Below are 21,571 nucleotides of genomic sequence, written 5' to 3' on the forward strand. Positions count from 1 at the left end.
GCCAAAGGCCTCCTCCTACGGTCAGCATAAGATTTCTGCCGACTCTGGGCTGTAACAAGCCTCCTACGGATAAGCTCAACTTTCTCCGTCGTCTCCCTAACCAACTCCGGACCCAACAAAGGTACATCACCCACCTCGGCCCAACAAACTGGAGACCTACACGGTCGGCCATACAAGGCCTCAAACGGTGCCATACCGATGCTAGACTGAAAACTGTTGTTGTAGGCAAACTCTACCAGTGGCAAGTGCCTCTCCCACGTCCCACTGAAGTCCAGGGCACAACCCCGAAGCATATCCTCGAGGATCTGAATAGTACGTTCGGACTGCCCGTCAGTCTGAGGATGATAAGCCGTACTAAAGGTCAACTTAGTGCCCAAGGCACTCTGCAAACTCTGCCACAATCTAGTAGTAAAACGAGGATCTCTATCTGAGATGATCGTCACTGGGACCCCGTGCAATCTCACTACGTCCCGAATATACAAATCGGCAAGATGATCTACCGAATCTCTCATGCGCATTGGAATGAAGTGCGCAGACTTAGTCAACCGGTCTACAACCACCCAAATAGCATCACTACCCCGCTGAGTCCTCGGAAGACCTACAACGAAGTCCATAGTGACATGCTCCCACTTCCACTCGGCAATAGGCAAGGGTTGCAACAAACCCGCTGGCCTCTGATGCTCGGCCTTCACTTGCTGGCAAGTAAGGCACTTCGATACGAAAACTGCCACATCTCGCTTCATACCCCGCCACCAAACTAGCGACCCAAATCCTGATACATCTTAGTACCTCCCGGATGCACCGTAAGGCGCGAATGGTGAAACTCTCGGAGTACTTCCTCACGGCAAGACTCCGGTACAAACAAACGGTCTCGGTATCTCACACTCAGGTCGGGATACACCATCAAACCCTTCTCAACTTTCCCACTGGAGATCTTCTCTCGGAGGGATTCTACCTCAAGGTCACCTCTCTGTGCCTCTAACACTCTAATCACAAGAGTAGGCTGCGCAACAACAGAAAACAATGCCGCAGCCTCAACAGATTCGCCCAGTAGCAAATCAAACTCGCCAAGTGCTCCCAACATCTCCCATTCCCGGATGGCTATACTAGCTACATCACTAATGGATTTCCTACTAAGGGCATCGGCCACAACATTGGCCTTTCCCGGATGATAATGCAACTCAAAATCATGATCTTCGATGAACTCCATCCACCTCCTCTGCCTCAGATTCAAGTCTCTCTGTGTGAACAGATACTTCAAACTTTTGTGGTCTGAGAACACCTCAAACTTCTCACCATAAAGGTAGTGCCTCCAGATTTTCAAGGCAAAGATCACTGCTGCTAACTCTAGGTCGTGTGTGGGGTAATTCTTCTCGTGTATTTTCAACTGACATGAGCCATAAGCTACCACTTTCCCCTCTTGCATTAACACACAACCCAAACCCTCTCGTGAGGCATCACAATAAACCGCATAACCCAACCCTCTCTCCGGAATAATTAACACCGGAGCGGTGGTCAATCTAACTTTCAGCTCTTGGAATGACTTTTCACAAGTCTCACTCCACACAAACTTGACTCCCTTCCGAGTCAGTCTAGTCAACGGTGACGCTAACCTGGAGAAATCTTTCACAAACTGACGGTAATACCCAGCTAATCCCAGAAAACTGCGGATCTCAAACACACTCTTAGGCTGTGCCCAATCTTGCACTGCCTCAACCTTGGATGTATCAACAGACACCCCTTCCCCGGATACCACATGGCCTAAGAATTTGACTTCCCTCAGCTAGAACTCACACTTCCCAAAACTTGGCATACAGCCTATGGGCTCTAAGCAACTCAAGCAGCACTCTCAAGTGTGCCTCGTGCTCCTCCTCTGAAGGTGAATAGATAAGGATGTCATCCACAAAGACGACCACAAATCGGTCTAAGAACTCCCGAAAAACCCGGTTCATCAAGTCCATAAAGACTGCCGGTGCATTGGTAAGCCCAAATGGCATTACCAGAAACTCATAATGGCCATACCGCGTACGGAATGCCGTTTTCGGAATATCCTCCTCCCTGACCCTCAACTGGTGGTAACCCGATCTCAAGTCTATCTTAGAGAAACAACGGGAACCCTTCAACTGGTCAAACAAATCATCTATACGGGGCATAGGATACTTATTCTTAACCGTAGCCCGATTCAACTTCCGGTAGTCAATACACAATCTCAAGGAACCATCTTTCTTTTTAACAAAGAGGGCCGGCGCTCCCCACGGTGAAACACTAGGGCGAACAAAGCCCTTATCGAGCAATTCCTGGAGCTGAACTTTCAACTCAACCAACTCTGCTGGAGCAAAACGATAAGGTGCCATAGAAATCGGCGCCGTGCCGGGCACTAAATCAATAGAGAACTCTATCTCTCGGTGAGGTGGCAAACTAACAAGATCTTCGGGAAAGACATCCGAATACTCACAAACCACCCTCGGCAACACAATCTGAGTCTCATCACACTCACTACTCTCAAAGCTAGCAAGTAGACCACTAAGCTCACTTCGCCCTCGCGAATCATACCCCGGTGGCAAAACACTACCAACCCGGTCTCCCAAGAAATGGAACCACTCCCCGCTCAAGGTACATAACGTAACCCTCTGGTGGTAGCAATCGATAATAGCCCGGTATGACGATAGCCAGTCCATACCCAAAATAACATCAAAACCCTTCATGGGCATGACAACAAACGGAAAAGCAAGTCTATAGTCGGCGACCTCTATATCACATCCTCTAACACCCTGTTTCAGGATCAACTCACCACCCAAAGATACCACACAAATAGGAGATGCTAACTGTGCTAACTCCAATTCCAAAACTGATGCAAATGCAGCAGATACAAAAGAATGAGATGCACCCGTGTCTATCAACACACTAGCAACCGAGTTGCAAAACAGAAAAGTACCTCTCACTACTGATGGAGCTGGTACTAAATCCTGCGCGGTAACAGCATACACGCGCCCCGTAGGCCCCTAGTCTACCTGCTCACCTCTCGGAGCAAAAGACTGCTGCACTGACTGGGATGACGAAGCTCTCGGATTGGCCCTCGAGGCCTGCACAGACTGAGCTGGCTGAAAACCCTACGTCTGCCTAGAACCAGACGCTCCCGAAGTGGCACTCAACTGTGGGCAAAACCTCTTCAGGTGCCCAGGCTGTCCACACTGATAACAAGACAAGGGCTGCCCCCTGCCCAAACTCTGACTCTGCGGTCTAGCTGAAGAAGAAGTAGCTCTCTGACCCCCACCCTTCTGCGGGCAAACAGAAACCTTGTGACCCAACTGGCCACACTTGTAACAAACAAACTCCCCCTGACCACCTCTCCCGGAGCCTGCACTCGGCACTGGGAAGGTTGATCTAGCAACACCACCCTGCGACTGCTGAGGGTTAGAACCCCTCTGCCTCCTGCCATCACCCTGGCCATCCTAACTCCTCTTGGAGCCTCTCTGCCCCTCATCCTCCTCCTGCATCATGAGCTCCATGTGAGCTGCAGCGTCCACTAGGTGTCTATACTCTCGGATGTAAGACCCACCAACTCTCAGCTTGAGGCCCCGCCTCAACTTCCGCTCAAACTCATAGCAACGGCGTTCCTCAGACGCCACCAGTTCAGGTGCAAACCTGGACAGACTGGTAAAAGTAGCCTCAAACTCGGCCACTGACAAGCCCTGCTGATTAAGCCGGCTAAACTGATCCCTCAGCTTCTCCCTAGCTGCTGCAGACAAAAACCTCTCCTGAAAAGCATTTATAAATGCCTCCCAAGTACCACCAACACGAGCCTTCTCGTACTTCCACCATTGACCCGCATCTCCCTTCAGTTGGAAGGATGCCAAGGTCACTTTCAGTGCTCCGTCCTCGATGCCAAGCATCTCGAACGTCTTACTCATTTGCTCTAGCCACTCATCAGCCTTCAGTGGCTCCTTCGGATCCCCAACAAACTCATCCGGATTAGACCGGAAGAACTCCCTCTTCAAGAAAGAAGGCCCTGCCTCAGCTGCCTGATTCCCAGCTCTAAGAATACCCAAAGCTCCTGCTATCTCTCTGGCCAAGGCACCCATGGCCTGCTGACCCACTGGCTCGGCCACATTGGCCTGACCAACTCCCTCCTGTACTGCCGGAATCTCACCCGGTAACGGTACTTCCTGCCTCGCAGGTCTGCCACGCCTAGCACCTCTTCCTCGTCCTGACATCCTAATAAAGGTAACACAGAACATTAGCACATTCATAAATGTGCCGAAACTAAACACTCACGTCCTAATACATGGACAACTGTAATTCACTCCACGTAAGCACATAAACACATCAGCACTTACGAATTTCATTTCCGGATAATGATAGTCCCGAGACGTTACTAGAGTTCCGGTTAGAAACAGCATTGATCAAGTGCTTTTCCAACAAGACTCCAGAAACTCAAGGATCCAATCAACATCCCAGAAATTAAATCCCATACCCACATAGTCACATAAGCATGTTATCAATTAAGCACATAGCATATGATACTACATCTAAGTCTCTATCAAGCGAGACAAACCCATTGTGATACTAATCACTTCCCACGTACCCAAAGTATTCGAACCTCGCTCTGATACCAAGTTGTAACGCCCTCAAAATAACAACATTAAACCCATCAGATAAGACATGCATTGACATATAAACTAACCACATTCTTTTATTCATTAGAGTTCCATTACATAAGTATTACATGTTAACATCAAAACAAAATGCCCTACGGGCTTACAACTTTCCAAGTTAACACTTGGTTACAACAAAAGAGTACTAACTCGTTTACACATTAAGCCCTTGGCTTGAAGTTACATGTAATACATCAAAAGTTAAGCGACAAAAGTATGTCCGCCTCTAGCCTCCCAGCTATGTCCTTGGAGGTGGCATGCTACCTGTACCTGAAAATGATATTCCCATATAGGGTGAGCCACAGCCCAGTAGAAATACACTAAACCAACCATGAACAATGACTAAAATATTAGCAATTGATAGATGGCCAACACTGATACAATCACATAAATCACATATTTATGTCATACGACTTATGAGTCCAAGTTACCTTTCATTTTCCCTTTTTCAACGGATAGGTATATAAGCACTACCCACATTCTCAACAGATATGTATAACAACAATATCCACAGATAAGCATATAAGCTATATCCACATTCTACAACAGATATGTATAACCACAATATCCACAGATAAGCATAAAAGCTATATCCACACATCACAAAGATAAGCGTATAAGCTCTATCTTCACTTCTTTAGACAAGCATATGAGCTGTATCTACGGAGTTCATCCCCTATCTTCTCCCAACACTATCTGGTTTAGAGGTACATCCCCTATCTTCCCCTAAACCGCGGAGTACATCCCCCATCTCCTCCTCTACACATAACGTATATAAACATATTGGTTCTATATACAATCACCCAATACATACAGTTAATGTATTCTATCAACCGTCAAGTTTCATGACACATTTCATTGATTAGTTTCAGTTTGCCTAATCATCATGCATTGTCTACAACAATCACGACTATCCTTCACCGATAGCCCAAAGCAGTTATTTCTAAACAGAAAATAAATGCACAAATGGATATTCAATCAACATTTCATTTCCTCATTTCTCACCATTAATTATCCCAATTAATCAAACAATGTAATTAGGCCATTTTCCATAATTACCATTTCAACCCTTAGGTCCCATTTTCATCACTGATTTAACATCAATTCCATTTCTCTATGCCAAACATGCATCTAGGTTTGTTATGAATAAAACCCCAACTTTTGTAAAATTACACAAAAGCCCCAAACTTTTACAAAATTACCAAACCAACCCCAACATCTCAAAATACCAAAATTTAAAGACAAAATCCATAGAGAGGAGTAGGATATCCCTACCTCAAAGTTTGAGCCAAAAAGGAGATGAAGACTCGAAGACCAACGTGCTCCAAATCCAAACTTTTTCAGATTAAAACAAAGCTCTCAATGCCCTCTATCTTTTTAACAAAGGCCCAAGGCTAGATTCACACTCTAGGGAGATCAATTCTTAGAGAGAATATAAGTGTAGAGAGAGAGAGTCTCGAATCTAGGTTTGATAAAAAAAAAGAAGATGAAAAAGTGATGTTCAAAACGTTACTGTCCGCTGATATAAAACACGCTAGCTCGAGCGAAGCCTTTGTCGCTCGAGCGACCAGACACAGAAACTCTCGCTCGAGCCAAGAAGTTCTCGATCGAGCGAAGAAAAACCCAGACCGCTCGAGCGAAGGAAGCTCGCTCGAGCCAAGAAAGGCAACTCTCAGGTCCAGAACCAGACGCAACAATCACTCGAGCGAAGCCACCCTGGCTCGACCCACCAGACACGAACCTCACTCTCGCTCGAGCGACAAACCCCTCGCTCGAGCGAAGGTCCAAAAATCTGGGCAGCAACACCAGGCTCCCAAACACAACCAACCTGTAACAAACCTGCCCAACACATCCCATAACTCAAATACGAAGAAAAAGGATGCAAACAAGATAATAAACAACTACCAACATCCACGGACACATGTCCGGATCACTGTTCAACAAGGGTAAACCCGGGATCGCTATAAACAATATACCTTAACGATCTATTTGGAAATGAAATAAAAAAAAAAGGAAATTAAATCGAAAAGGAAATTGAATAAAAATGGAAGTTGAATAAAAATAAAAATGGAAGTTGCATAAAATTAAAAATGGAAGTTTATTCAAGAAACCAATATACATTAACGATCTATTTGGAAATTAAATAAAAAAAAAGGAAATTGAATAGAAAAAGAAATTCAATAAAAATGAAAGTTGAATAAAAATAAAAAAGGAAGTTGCATAAAATTAAAAATGGAAGTTCATTCAAGAAACCATTATACCTTAACGATCTATTTGGAAATGAAATAAAAAAGGAAATGAAATAAAAAAGGAAATTAAATAGAAAAGAAAATTGAATAAAAATAGAAGTTGAATAAAAATAAAAATGGAAGTTAATTCAAGAAACCATTATACATTAACGATCTATTTGGAAATTAAAGAAAAAAAGGAAATTGAATAGAAAAGCAAATTGAATAAAAATGGAAGTTGCATAAAATTAAAAATGGATGTTCATTCATGAAACCACTGTACCTTAACAATCTATTTTGAAATTAAACAAAAAAAGGAAATTCAATAGAAAAGGAAATTGAATAAAAATGGAAGTTGAATAAAAATAAAAATGGAAGCCGCATAAAATGAAAAGTGGAAGTTCATACAAGAAACCACTATACATTAACGATCTATTCGAAAATTAAATTTAAAAAGGAAATTGAATAGAAAAAGAAATTGAATAAAAATGTAAGTTGAATAAAAATAAAAATGGAAGTTGCATAAAATTAAAAATGAAAGTTCATTCAAGAAACCACTATATCTTAACGATCTATTTGGAAATTAAACAAAAACAAGGAAATTGAATAAAAATGGATGTTGAATAAAAAAAAATGGAAGTTGCATAAAATTGAAATTGAAAGTTCATTCAAGAAACCACTATACCTTAACGATCTATTTGGAAATTAAATAAAAAAGGAAATTCAATACACAAGGAAATTGAATAAAAATGGAAGTTGCATAAAATTAAAAATGGAAGTTCATTCAAGAAACAACTATACCTTAACGATCTATTTGGAAATGAAAGAAAAAAAAAGAAGTTAAATAGAAAAGGAAATTCAATAAAAATGGAAGTTGAATAAAAATAAAAATGGAAGTTGCTTAAAATTAAAAATGGAAGTTTATTCAAAAAACCACTATATCTTAACGATCTATTTGGAAATTAAATAAAAAAAATGAAATTGAATAAAAATGGAAGTTGCATAAAATTAAAAATGAGAGTTCATTCAAAAAACCACTATACCTTAACGATCTATTTGGAAATTAAATAAAAAAGGAAATTGAATAGAGAAGGAAATTCAATAAAAATGGAAGTGGAATAATAATAAAAATGGAAGTTGCATAAAATTAAAAATGGAAGTTCATTCAAGAAACCACTATACCTTAAGGATCTATTTGGAAATTAAATAAAAAATGAAATTGAATAGAAAAGGAAATTGAATAAAAGAGGAAGTGGAATATAAATAAAAATGGAAGTAGCACAAAATTAAAAATGGAAGTTCATTCAAGAAACCACTATACATTAACGATCAATTTGGAAATCAATTAAAAAAAGATACTGAATAGAGATGGAAATTAAATAAAAGTGGAAGCTGAATAAAAACGGAAACAGAACTTGCATAAAATTAAACATGGAAGCTGGTTCAAGAAACCACTATAACTTGACGATCTACTTGGAAATTAAATAAAAAGGGAAATTCAATTGAAAAAGAAATTGAATAAAATTGAAAGTTGAATAAAAATAAAAATTGAAGTTGCATAAAATTAAAAATAGAAGTTCATTCAAGAAACCACTATACATTAACGATCTATTCGGAAATTAAATAAAAAAGGAAATTGAATAGAAAAGGAAATCGAATAAAAATGGAAGTTCAATAAAAATAAAAATGGAAGTTGCATCAAATTAAAAATGGAAGTTCATTCAAGAAACCACTATACCTTAACGATCTATTTGGAAATTAAATAAAAAAAGCTACTGAAAAGAGATGGAAATTAAATAAAAGTGGAAGCTGAATAAAAATGGAAACAGAACTTGCATAAAATTAAACATGGAAGTTGGTTCAAGAAACCACTATAACTTGACGATCTATTTGGAAATTAAATAAAAAAGGAAATTCAATTGAAAAAGAAATTGAATAAAATTGAAAGTTGAATAAAAATAAAAATTGAAGGTGCATATAATTAAAAATAGAAGTTCATTCAAGAAACCGCTATACATTAACGATCTATTCGGAAATTAAATAAAAAAAGGAAATTGAATAGAAAAAGAAATCGAATAAAAATGGAAGTTGAATAAAAATAAAAATGGAAGTTGCATAAAATTAAAAATGGAAGTTCATTCAAGAAACCACTATACCTTAACGATCTATTTGGAAATGAAAGAAAAAAAAAAAAGAAGTTAAATAGAAAAGGAAATTCAATAAAAATGGAAGTTTAATAAAAATAAAAATGGAAGTTGCTTAAAATTAAAAATGGAAGTTTATTCAAAAAACCACTATATCTTAACGATCTATTTGGAAAATAAATAAAAAAATGAAATTGAATAAAAATGGAAGTTGCATAAAATTAAAAATGAAAGTTCATTCAAAAAACCACTATACCTTAACGATCTATTTGGAAATTAAATAAAAAAAGGAAATTGAATAGTGAAGGAAATTGAATAAAAATGGAAGTGGAATAATAATAAAAATGGAAGTTGCATAAAATTAAAAATGGAAGTTCATTCAAGAAACCACTACACCTTAAGGATCTATTTGGAAATTAAATAAAAAAAGAAATTGAATAGAAAAGGAAATTGAATAAAAGAGGAAGTGGAATATAAATAAAAATGGAAGTAGCACAAAATTAAAAATGGAAGTTCATTCAAGAAACCACTATACATTAACGTTCAATTTGGAAATTAATTAAAAAAAGATACTGAATAGAGATGGAAATTAAATAAAAGTGGAAGCTGAATAAAAACGGAAACAGAACTTGCATAAAATTAAACATGGAAGCTGGTTCAAGAAACCACTATAACTTGACGATCTACTTGGAAATTAAATAAAAAGGGAAATTCAATTGAAAAAGAAATTGAATAAAATTGAAAGTTGAATAAAAATAAAAATTGAAGTTGCATAAAATTAAAAATAGAAGTTCATTCAAGAAACCACTATACATTAACGATCTATTCGGAAATTAAATAAAAAAGGAAATTGAATAGAAAAGGAAATCGAATAAAAATGGAAGTTCAATAAAAATAAAAATGGAAGTTGCATAAAATTAAAAATGGAAGTTCATTCAAGAAACCACTATACCTTAACGATCTATTTGGAAATTAAATAAAAAAAGCTACTGAAAAGAGATGGAAATTAAATAAAAGTGGAAGCTGAATAAAAATGGAAACAGAACTTGCATAAAATTAAACATGGAAGTTGGTTCAAGAAACCACTATAACTTGACGATCTATTTGGAAATTAAATAAAAAAGGAAATTCAATTGAAAAAGAAATTGAATAAAATTGAAAGTTGAATAAAAATAAAAATTGAAGGTGCATATAATTAAAAATAGAAGTTCATTCAAGAAACCACTATACATTAACGATCTATTCGGAAATTAAATAAAAAAAGGAAATTGAATAGAAAAGGAAATCGAATAAAAATGGAAGTTGAATAAAAATAAAAATGGAAGTTGCATAAAATTAAAAATGGAAATTCATTCAAGAAACCACTATACCTTAACGATCTATTTGGAAATGAAAGAAAAAAAAAAGAAGTTAAATAGAAAAGGAAATTCAATAAAAATGGAAGTTTAATAAAAATAAAAATGGAAGTTGCATAAAATTAAAAATGGAAGTTTATTCAAAAAACCACTATATCTTAACGATCTATTTGGAAAATAAATAAAAAAATGAAATTGAATAAAAATGGAAGTTGCATAAAATTAAAAATGAAAGTTCATTCAAAAAACCACTATACCTTAACGATCTATTTGGAAATTAAATAAAAAAGGAAATTGAATAGTGAAGGAAATTTAATAAAAATGGAAGTGGAATAATAATAAAAATGGAAGTTGCATAAAATTAAAAATGGAAGTCCATTCAAGAAACCACTATACCTTAAGGATCTATTTGGAAATTAAATAAAAAAAGAAATTGAATAGAAAAGGAAATTGAATAAAAGAGGAAGTGGAATATAAATAAAAATGGAAGTAGCATAAAACTAAAAATGGAAGTTCATTCAAGAAACCACTATACCTTAACGATCAATTTGGAAATTAAATAAAAAAAGATACTGAATAGAGATGGAAATTAAATAAAAGTGGAAGCTGAATAAAAACGGAAACAGAACTTGCATAAAATTAAACATGGAAGCTGGTTCAAGAAACCACTATAACTTGACGATCTACTTGGAAATTAAATAAAAAAGGAAATTCAAATGAAAAAGAAATTGAATAAAATTGAAAGTTGAATAAAAATAAAAATTGAAGTTGCATAAAATTAAAAATAGAAGTTCATTCAAGAAACCACTATACATTAACGATGTATTCGAAAATTAAATAAAAAAGGAAATTGAATAGAAAAGGAAATCGAATAAAAATGGAAGTTCAATAAAAATAAAAATGGAAGTTGCATCAAATTAAAAATGGAAGTTCATTCAAGAAACAACTATACCTTAACGATCTATTTGGAAATTAAATAAAAAAAGCTACTGAAAAGGGATGGAAATTAAATAAAAGTTGAAGCTGAATAAAAATGGAAACAGAACTTGCATAAAATTAAACATGGAAGTTGGTTCAAGAAACCACTATAACTTGACGATCTATTTGGAAATTAAATAAAAAAGGAATATCAATTGAAAAAGAAATTGAATAAAATTGAAAGTTGAATAAAAGTAAAAATTGAAGTTGCATATAATTAAAAATAGAAGTTCATTCAAGAAACCACTATACATTAACGATCTATTCGGAAATTAAATAAAAAAAGGAAATTGAATAGAAAAGGAAATCGAATAAAAATGGAAGTTGAATAAAAATAAAAATGGAAGTTGCATAAAATTAAAAATGGAAGTTCATTCAAGAAACCACTATACCTTAACGATCTATTTGGAAATGAAAGAAAAAAAAAAAGAAGTTAAATAGAAAAGGAAATTCAATAAAAATGGAAGTTGAATAAAAATAAAAATGGAAGTTGCATAAAATTAAAAATGGAAGTTTATTCAAAAAACCACTATATCTGAACGAAATTGAATGGAGATGGAAATTGAATAAAAACAGAAGTTGAATAAAAATAGAAATGGAAACTTCGTAAAATTAAACATGGAAGTTCATTCAAGAAACCACTATACCTTAACGATCTATTTGGAAATTAAATTAAAAAGGAAATTGAATAGAAAAGAAAATTGAATAAAAATGGAAGTGGAATAAAAATAAAAATGGAAGTTGCATAAAATTAAAAATGGAAGTTCATTCAAGAAACTACTATACCTTAACGATTTATTTGGAAATTAAATAAAAAAGGAAATTGAATGGAGATGGAAATTGAATAAAAATAGAAGTTGAATAAAATTAGAAATGGAAACTGCATAAAATTAAACATGGAAGTTCATTCAAGAAACCACAATACCTTAACAATCTATTTGGAAATTAAACAAAAAAGGAAATTCAATAGAAAAAGAAATTGAATAAAAATGGAAGTCGAGTAAAAATAAAAATAGAAGTTGCATAAAATTAAAAATGGAAGTTCATTCAAGAAACCACTATACATTAACTTTCTATTTGGAAATTCAATATAGAAAGGAAACTGAATAGAAAAGGAAATTGATTAAAAATGGAAGTTGAATAAAAATAAAAATGCAAATTGCATAAAATTAAACTTGGAACTTCATTCAAGAAACCACAATACCTTAACGATTTGTTTGGAAATTAAATAAAAAAAGGAAATTCAATTGACAAGGAAATTGAAAAAAAATGGAAGTTGAATAAAAATAAAAATGGAAGTTGCATAAAATTAAAAATGAAAGTTCATTCAAGAAACCACTATACCTTAACGATCTATTTGGAAATTAAATAAAAAATGGAAATTGAATAGAAAAAAAAAATTGAATAAAAATGGAAGTTGAGTAAAAATAAAATTGGAAATTGCATCAAATTAAAAATGAAAGTTCATTCAAGAAACCACTATACCTTAACGATCTGTTTGGAAATTAAATAAAAATTGGAAATTGAATAGAAAAGGAAATTGAATAAAAATGGAAGTTGAATAAAAATAAAAATGGAAGTTACATATTATTAAACAAGGAAGTTCATTTAAGAAACCACTATACCTTAACGATCTATTTGGAAATGGAATAAAAAAAAGGAAATTAAATCGAAAAGGAAATTGAATAAAAATAAAAATGGAAGTTGCATAAAATAAAAAATGAAAGTTCATTCAAAAAAGCACAATATCTTAACGATTTATTTGGAAATTAAATAAAAAAGGAAGTTTATCAGATAAAGAAATTGAATCGCAATGGAAGTTGAATGAAAATAAAAATGGAAGTTGTACAAAATAAAAAATGGAAGTTCATCCAAGAAAACACTATACCTTAACGATCTATTTGGAAATTAAATAAAAACGGAAATTGAATAGAAAAGGAAATTGAATAAATATGGAAGTTGCATAAAATTAAACATGGAAGTTCATTCAAGAAAGCACTATACCTTAACGATCTATTTGGAAATGAAATAAAAAAAGAAATTAAATAGAAACGGAAATTGAATAAAAATGGAAGTTGAATAAAAATAAAAATGAAAGTTACATAAAATTAAAAATGGAAGTTCACTCCAGAAACCACTATACAGTAACGATCTGTTTGGAAATTAAAGAAAAAAAGGAAATTGAATAGAATAGGAAATTGATTAAAAATGGAAGTTGAATAAAAATAAAAATGGAAGTTGCATAAAATTAAACATGGAAGTTCATTCAAGAAACCACTATACCTTAACGATATATTTGAAAATTTAAAAAAAAAAAGGAAATTAAATAGAAAAGGAAATTGAATAAAAATAGAAGTTGAATAAAAATAAAAATGGAAGTTGCATAAAATGAAAAATGAAAGTTCATTCAACTAACCACTAAACCTTAACGATCTATTCGAAAATAAATAAAAAAGGAAATTCAATAGAAAAGGAAATTGAATAAAAATGGAAGTTTAATAAAAATAAAAATGCAAGTTGCATAAAATTAAAAATGGAAGTTCATTCAAGAAACCACTATACCTTAACGATATATTTAGAAATTAAACATAAAAAGGAAATTTGAAACGCCCTCAAAAAAATAACATTAAACCCATCAATATTGACATGCATAGATATATATAAAAGCTCCACATTCTTCTATTCATCAGAGTTCCATTACTAAAAGGTATTACATGTTAACGACAAAAGCAAATGCCCTAAAGGCTTACAACTTTCCAAGTTAACACTTGGTTACAACAAAAGAGTGCTAACTCATTTACACATTAAGCCCTTGGCTTGAATATACATGTAATACATCAAAAGAGAAAAGACAACAAAAAGTCTGCCTGCCTCTAGCCTCCCAAGTTACGTCCTTGGAGGTGGCATGCTACCTGTACCTGAAAACGATATTCCCATATAGGGTGAGCCACAGCCCAGTAGAAATACACTAAACCAAATATGAACAATGACTAAAAGATTAGCAGTTGATAGATGGCTAACACTGATACTTTCCCTCATCATACTTTACGGTTTCATGACATAAAAGTCCATGTTACAATCCATTTTCCAATTCTTTTCAATTCTCAATTTATAACCATGGCTCAGAACCTGGCCAAACAACTTATATGAGACAGTAACTCATATTAAACACTTTCCCATTTCATAATAGATAAGCATATGAGCTATATCACACACCAACTGATAAGCATACAAGCTATATCATCACTTCCATAGATATGCATAAGAGCACTATCACACTTCCAAAGACGAGCATATGAGCTGTGTCAACACATCACTAGATAAGCATATGAGCTCTATTCATGGAGTCCATCCCCTATCTTCTCCCAACAACATCTGGTTTAGAGGTCCATCCCCTATCATCCCCTAAACCGTGGAGTACATCCCCTATCTCCTCCAACACGACACAATGCATATAAACAATAATTATACACATCATCACACAATACATAAATTTAATGTATTCTTTCAACCATCATACTCAATGACACGTTCCAGTGATTAGTTTCAGTTTGCCTAATCATCATGCATTGTCTACAACAATCAAGACTATCCTCCACCGATAGCCCAAAGCAGTTATTTCTATACAGAAAATAAATGCAACAATGGATATATAATCAACATTTCAACCCGGTGAGTGATAAATAATCCAACTACACCCTTTAATTCCATACATTTCCAAATCAATTTCTCATTCCTCATAATTAATTATGCGAATTGATTAACCAATGTAATTAGGGCATTTTCCATAATTAACATTACAATCCTTAGGTTCCATTTTCATTAATGTTTTAACATTAATTTCACTTTTCCATGCCAAACATGCATCTAGGTTTTATATAGCTAAAACCCCAACTTTTTGTAAATTTACACAAAAGTCCCAAACTTTCACAAAAATTTCCAAACCAAATCCAACATCTCAAACTACTAAAATTTAAAGACAAAATCCATAGTGAGGAGTAGGTTATCCCTACCTCAAAGTTTGAGCTCCAACCAAGAAGACGAAGAAAACGAAAGTGCTCCAAATCACAAATTTTTCGGATCAAAAGTTAGCCCTCGACGATCAACAACTTTTTTGTAAAGGCCAAAGGTGAGCAAATCACTCTCACTAGATCAATACTTAGAGAGAAGGTAGAGCTCTAGAGTAAGAAGCTCAACAATGGTGTTTTTGGAAAAGTAAGAGAGAGAAGAGAAGTGGAAAAAGTGATTTAAAAAGTCAAAACACGGAGCTTTAACCCAGTCGCCCCGCTCGAGCGTCCAAACCCCCGCCCGAGCGTCACTCACAGACTCCCGCTCGAGCGTCCAAACCGCCGCTCGAGCGCTGAATACACACTCCCAGCACTTTTGCAGAACCAGACTCCCGCTCGAGCGTCCAACTCCCCGCTCGAGCGTAACACACAAACTCCCGCTCGAGCGTCCCAACTCCCACTCGAGCGGACAACCCTGCAGAGAAAATACTGGAAGGTTGATTTTCCCGCTCGAGCGGACAGGCCAAAAACTGGGCAACTACACTTGGTTCTTAAGCTCAACCAACCTGTTTCACATCTGCCCAACACAACCTAAGACTCAAATACAAAGAGTAAAGGATGTAAACAAGATGTACACAACAACCAATGAAAGGAAAAACTGGGATCGCTATAAAATTGAATTTAAAAGAAAATTGAATAAAAATGGAAGTTGAATAAAAATAAAAATGGAAGTTGCATAAAATTAAAAATGGAAGTTCATTCCAAAAACCACTATACATTAACGATCTGTTTGGAAATTAAAGAAAAAAAGGAAATTGAATAGAACAGGAAATTGATTAAAAATGGAAGTTGAATAAAAATAAAATGGAAGTTGCATAAAATTAAACATGGAAGTTCATTCAAGAAACCACTATACCTTAACAATCTATTTGGAAATTAAATAAAAAAGGAAATTGAATAGAAAAGGAAATTGAATAAAAATTGAAGTTGAATAAAAATAAAAATGGAAGTCGCATAAAATTAAAAATGAAAGTTCATTCAACTAACCACTAAATTTTAACGATCTATTCGGAAATTAAATAGCAAAGGAAATTCAATAGAAAAGGAAATTGAATAAAAATGAAAGTTTAATAAAAATAAAAAGGCAAGTTGCATAAAATTAAAAATGGAAGTTCATTCAAGAAACCACTATACCCTAACGATCTATTTAGAAATTAAATAAAAAAAGGAAATTGAATTTAAAAGAAAATTGAATAAAAATAGAAGTTGAATAAAAATAAAAATGGATGTTGCATAAAATTAAAAATGAAATTTCATTCAACTAACCACGAAACCTTAACGACCTGTTTGTCAATTAAATAAAAAAGGAAAATGAATAGAAAAGGAAAGCGAATAAAAATGGAAGTTGAATAAAAATAAAAATGGAAGTTGCATAAAATTAAAAATGGAAGTTCATTCAAGAAACCACTATACCTTAACGATCTATTAGGAAATTAAATAAAAAAGGAAATTCAATTGAAAAAGAAATTGAATAAAAATGGAAGTTGCATAAAAATAAAAATGGAAGTTCATTCAAGAAACCACTACACCTTAACGATCTATTTGAAATTAAATGAAAAAGGAAATTCAATAGAAAAAGAAATTGAATAAAACTAGAAGTTGAATAAAAATAAAAATAGAAGTTGCATAAAATTAAAACTGAAAGTTCTTTCCAGAAACCACTATACCTTAACGATCTATTTGGAAATTAAATAAAAAAGGAAATTGAATGGAGATGGAAATTGAATAAAAATAGAAGTTGAATAAAATAGAAATGGAAACTGCATAAAATTAAACATGGAAGTTCATTCGAGAAACCACTATACCTTAACGATCTATTTGGCAATTAAATAAAAAAGTAAATTGAATAGAAAAGGAAATTGTATAAAAATGGAAGTGGAATAAAAATAAAAACGGAAGTTGCATAAACTTAAAAATGGAAGTTCATTCAAGAAACCACTATACCTTAACGATCTATTTGGAAATTAAATAAAAAAGGAAATTCAATAGAAAAAGAAATTTAATAAAAATGGAAGTCGAATAAAAATGAAAATAGAAGTTGCATAAAATTAAAAATGGAAGTTCATTGAAGAAACCACTATACATTAACGACCTATTTGGAAATTAAATAAAAAAAGGAAACTGAATAGAAAAGGAAATTGATTAAAAATGGAAGTTGAATAAAAATAAAAATAGAAATTGCATAAAATTAAACATGGAACTTCATTCAAGAAACCACTGTACCTTAACGATCTGTTTGGAAATGAAATAAAAAAAGAAAATTCAATTGACAAGGAAATTGAAAAAAAATGAAGTTGAATAAAAATAAAAATGGAAGTTGCATAAAATTAAAAATGAAAGTTCATTCAAGAAACCACTATACCTTAACGATCTATTTGGAAATTAAATAAAAATTGGAAATTGAATAGAAAAAAAAAATTAAATAAAAATAGAAGTTGAATAAAAATAAAAATGGAAGTTGCATATTATTAAAAATGGAAGTTCATTCAAGAAACCACTATACCATAATGATCTATTTGAAAATTAAGTAAAAAAGGAAAATGAATAAAAAATGAAATTGAATAAAAATTGAAGTGGAATAAAAACAAAAATAGAAGTTTCATAACATTAAAAATGGAAATCTATTCAAAAAACCACTATCCATTAACGATCTATTTGGAAATTAAATAAAAAAATGAAATTGAATAGAAAAGGAAATTGAATAAAAATAAAAAGGGAATTTGAATAAAAATAAAAATAAAAGTGGCAAAAAATTAAAAATGGAAGTTCATTCCAGAAACCACTATAACTTAACGATCTATTTGGAAATTAAATAAAAAAGGAAAAGGAATAGAAAAGGAAATTGAATAAAAACGAAAGTCAAATAAAAACCAAAATAGAAGTTGCATTGAATTAAAAATGGAAGTATTTTCAAGAAAAACACTATACCTTAAAGATCTATTTGGAAATTCAATAAAATATGAAAATTGAATAGAAAATGAAATTGAATAAAAATTGAAGTTGCATAAAATTAAAAATGAAAGTTCATTCCAGAAACCACTATACCTTAACGATCTATTTGGAAATTAAATAAAAAAGGAAATTGAGTAGAAAAGGAAATTGAATAAAAATGGAAGTGGAATAAAAATACAAATGGAAGTTGCATAAAATTAAAAATGAAAGTTCATTCAAGAAACTACTATACCTTAACGATCTATTTGGAAATTAACCTTAACGATCTATTTGGAAATTAAATAAAAAAGTAAATTGAATGGAGATGGAACTTCAATAAAAATAGAAGTTGATTAAAAATAGAAATGGAAACTGCATAAAATTAAACATGGAAGTTCATTCAAGAAACCACTATACCTTAACGATCTATTTGAAATTAAATAAAAAAAGGAAATTCAATTGACAAGCAAATTGAAAAAAAAAAAAGGAAGTTGAATAAAAATAAAAATGGAAGTTGCATAAAATTAAAAATGGAAGTTCATTTAAGAAACCACTATACCTTAACGATCTATTTGGAAATTAAATAAAAAAGGAAATTGAATGGAGATGGAAATTGAATAAAAATAGAAGTTGAATAAAAATAGAAATGGAAACTGCATAAAATGAAACATCGAAGTTCATTCAAATAACCAGCAAAACCTTAACGATCTATTTGGAAATTAAATAAAATAGGATATTCAATAGAAAAGGAAATTGAATAATAATGGAAGTTGAATAAAAATAAAAATGGAAGTTGCATAAAATTAAAAATGAAAGTTCATTCAAGAAACCACGATACCTCAACGTTCTATTTGGAAATTAAATAAAAAAAAGAAATTGAGCAGAAAAGAAAATTGAATAAAAATGGAAGTGGAATAAAAATAAAAATAAAAATGGAAGTTGCAAAAAATTAAAAATAGAAGTTCATTCCAGAACCACTATACCTTAACGATCTATTTGGAAATTAAATAAAATAGGAAAATGAATAGAAAAGGAAAGTGAATAAAAATGGAAGTTGAATAAAAACAAAAATAGAAGTTGCATAAAATTAAAAATGGAAGTCTATTCAAGAAACCACTATACCTTAAAGATCTATTTGGAAATTAAATAAAAAAATGAAATTGAATAGAAAAGGAAATTGAATAAAAATGGAAGTTGAATAAAAGTAAACATAGAAGTTACATAAAATTAAAAATGAATGTTCATTCAAGAAACCACTATACCTTAACGATCTATTTGGAAATTAAATAAAAATGGAAATTGAATAGAAAAGGAAATTGAATAAAAATGGAAGTGGAATAAAAATACAAATGGAAGTTGCATAAAGTTAAAAATTGAAGTTCGTTCAAGAAACTACTATACCTTAACGATCTATTTGGAAATTAAATAAAAAAGTAAATTGAATGGAGATGGAACTTCAATAAAAATAGAAGTTGATTAAAAATAGAAATGGAAACTGCATAAAATTAAACATGGAAGTTCATTCAAGAAACCACTATACCTTAACGATTTATTTGGAAATTAACTAAAAAAGGAAATTGAATAGAAAAGGAATTTGAATAAAAATGGAAGTGGAATAAAAAAAAATGGAAGTTGCATAAAATTAAAAATGGAAGTTGATTCAAGAAACCACCACTCCTTAACGATCTATTTGAAAATTAAATAGAAAAGGAAATTGAATAAAAATTAAAGTTGAATAAAAAAGGAAATGGAAACTGCATAAAATTAAACATGGAAGTTCATTCAAGAAACCACTATACCTTAACGATCTATTTGGAAATTAAATATAAAAGGAAATTGAATAGAAAAGGGAATTGAATAAAAATGGAAGTGGAATAAAAATAAAAATGGAAGTTGCATAAAATTAAAAATGGAAGTTCATTTAAGAAACCACTACACCTTAACGATCTATTTGGAAACTAAATAAAAAAGGAATTTGAATGGAGATGGAAATTGAATAAAAATAGAAGTTGAATAAAAATAGAAATGGAAACTGCATAAAATTAAACATGGAAGTTCATTCAAGAAACCACTATATCTTAACGATCTATTTGGAAATTAAATAAAAAAGGAAATTGAATAGAAAAAGAAATTGATTAAAAATGGCAGTTGAATAAAAATAAAAATGGAAGTTGCAGATAATTAAACATGGAAGTTCATTCCAGAAACCACTAAACCTTAACGATCTATTTGGAAATTAAATAAAAAAACAAAATTCAATTGACAAGGAAATTGAATAAAAATGGAAGTTGAATAAAAATAAAAATGGAAGTTGCATAAAATTAAAAATGGAATTTCTTTCAGAAAACCATGATACCTTAACGATCTATTTGGAAATTAAATAAAAAAAGGAAATTGAATAGAAAAGCAAATTGATGAAAAATGGAAGTTGAATAAAAATAAAAATGGAAGTTGCATAAAATTAAAAATGGAAGTTCATTCCAGAAACAACAATACATTAATGATCTATTTGGAAATTAAATAAAAAAAGAAATTGAATAGAAAAGCAAATTGATTAAAAATGGAAGTTGAATAAAAATAAAATGGAAGTTGCATAAAATTAAACATAGAAGTGCATTCAAGAAAGCACTATACCTTAGCGATCTATTTGCAAATTAAATAAAAAAAGGAAATGAATAGAAAAGGAAATTGAATAAAATTGGAAGTTGAATAAAAATAAAAATGGAAGTTGCATAAAATTAAAAATGGAAGTTCATTCAAGAAACCACAATACATTAACGATCTATTTAGAAATTAAATAAAAAAAGGAAATTGAATAGAAAAGGAAATTGAATAAAAATGGAAGTTGAATAAAAATAAAAATGGAAGTTACATAAAATTAAAAATGAAAGTTCATTCAACTAACCACTAAACCTTAACGATCTATTTGGAAATTAAATAAAAAAAGTAAATTGAATAGAAAAGGAAATTGAATAAAAATGGAAGTTGAATAAAAAGAAAAATGGAAGTTGTATAAAATTAAAAATAGAAGTTCATTCATGAAACCACTATACCTTAACCATCTATTAGGAAATTAAGACAAAAAGGAAATTCAATTGAAAAAGAAATTGAATAAAAATGGAAGTGGAATAAAAATACAAATGAAAGTTGCATAACATTAAAAATGAAAATTCATTCAAGAAAGTACTATACCTTAACGATCTATTTGGAAAT

At 32.0% G+C, this 21,571-nt stretch overlaps 1 protein-coding gene across 1 annotated transcript in view; it reads right to left on the bottom strand.

Moving 5' to 3' along the window:
- Positions 1–4,906: 4,906 nt before the first annotated feature.
- Positions 4,907–21,571, bottom strand: part of LOC114311968 (SUPPRESSOR OF ABI3-5-like) — a 229,175-nt gene continuing 212,510 nt past the window's right edge. The window contains exon 7 of the mRNA XM_082912059.1: positions 4,907–4,925. The gene's annotated coding sequence lies outside the window, so the exon portion shown is untranslated. The remainder of the gene's footprint in view (positions 4,926–21,571) is intronic.

This window comes from Camellia sinensis, unplaced genomic scaffold (assembly GCF_055761805.1).
Source record: "Camellia sinensis isolate YWXY unplaced genomic scaffold, ASM5576180v1 Unanchor2, whole genome shotgun sequence".
In the NCBI taxonomy this organism is placed as follows: Eukaryota; Viridiplantae; Streptophyta; class Magnoliopsida; order Ericales; family Theaceae; genus Camellia; species Camellia sinensis.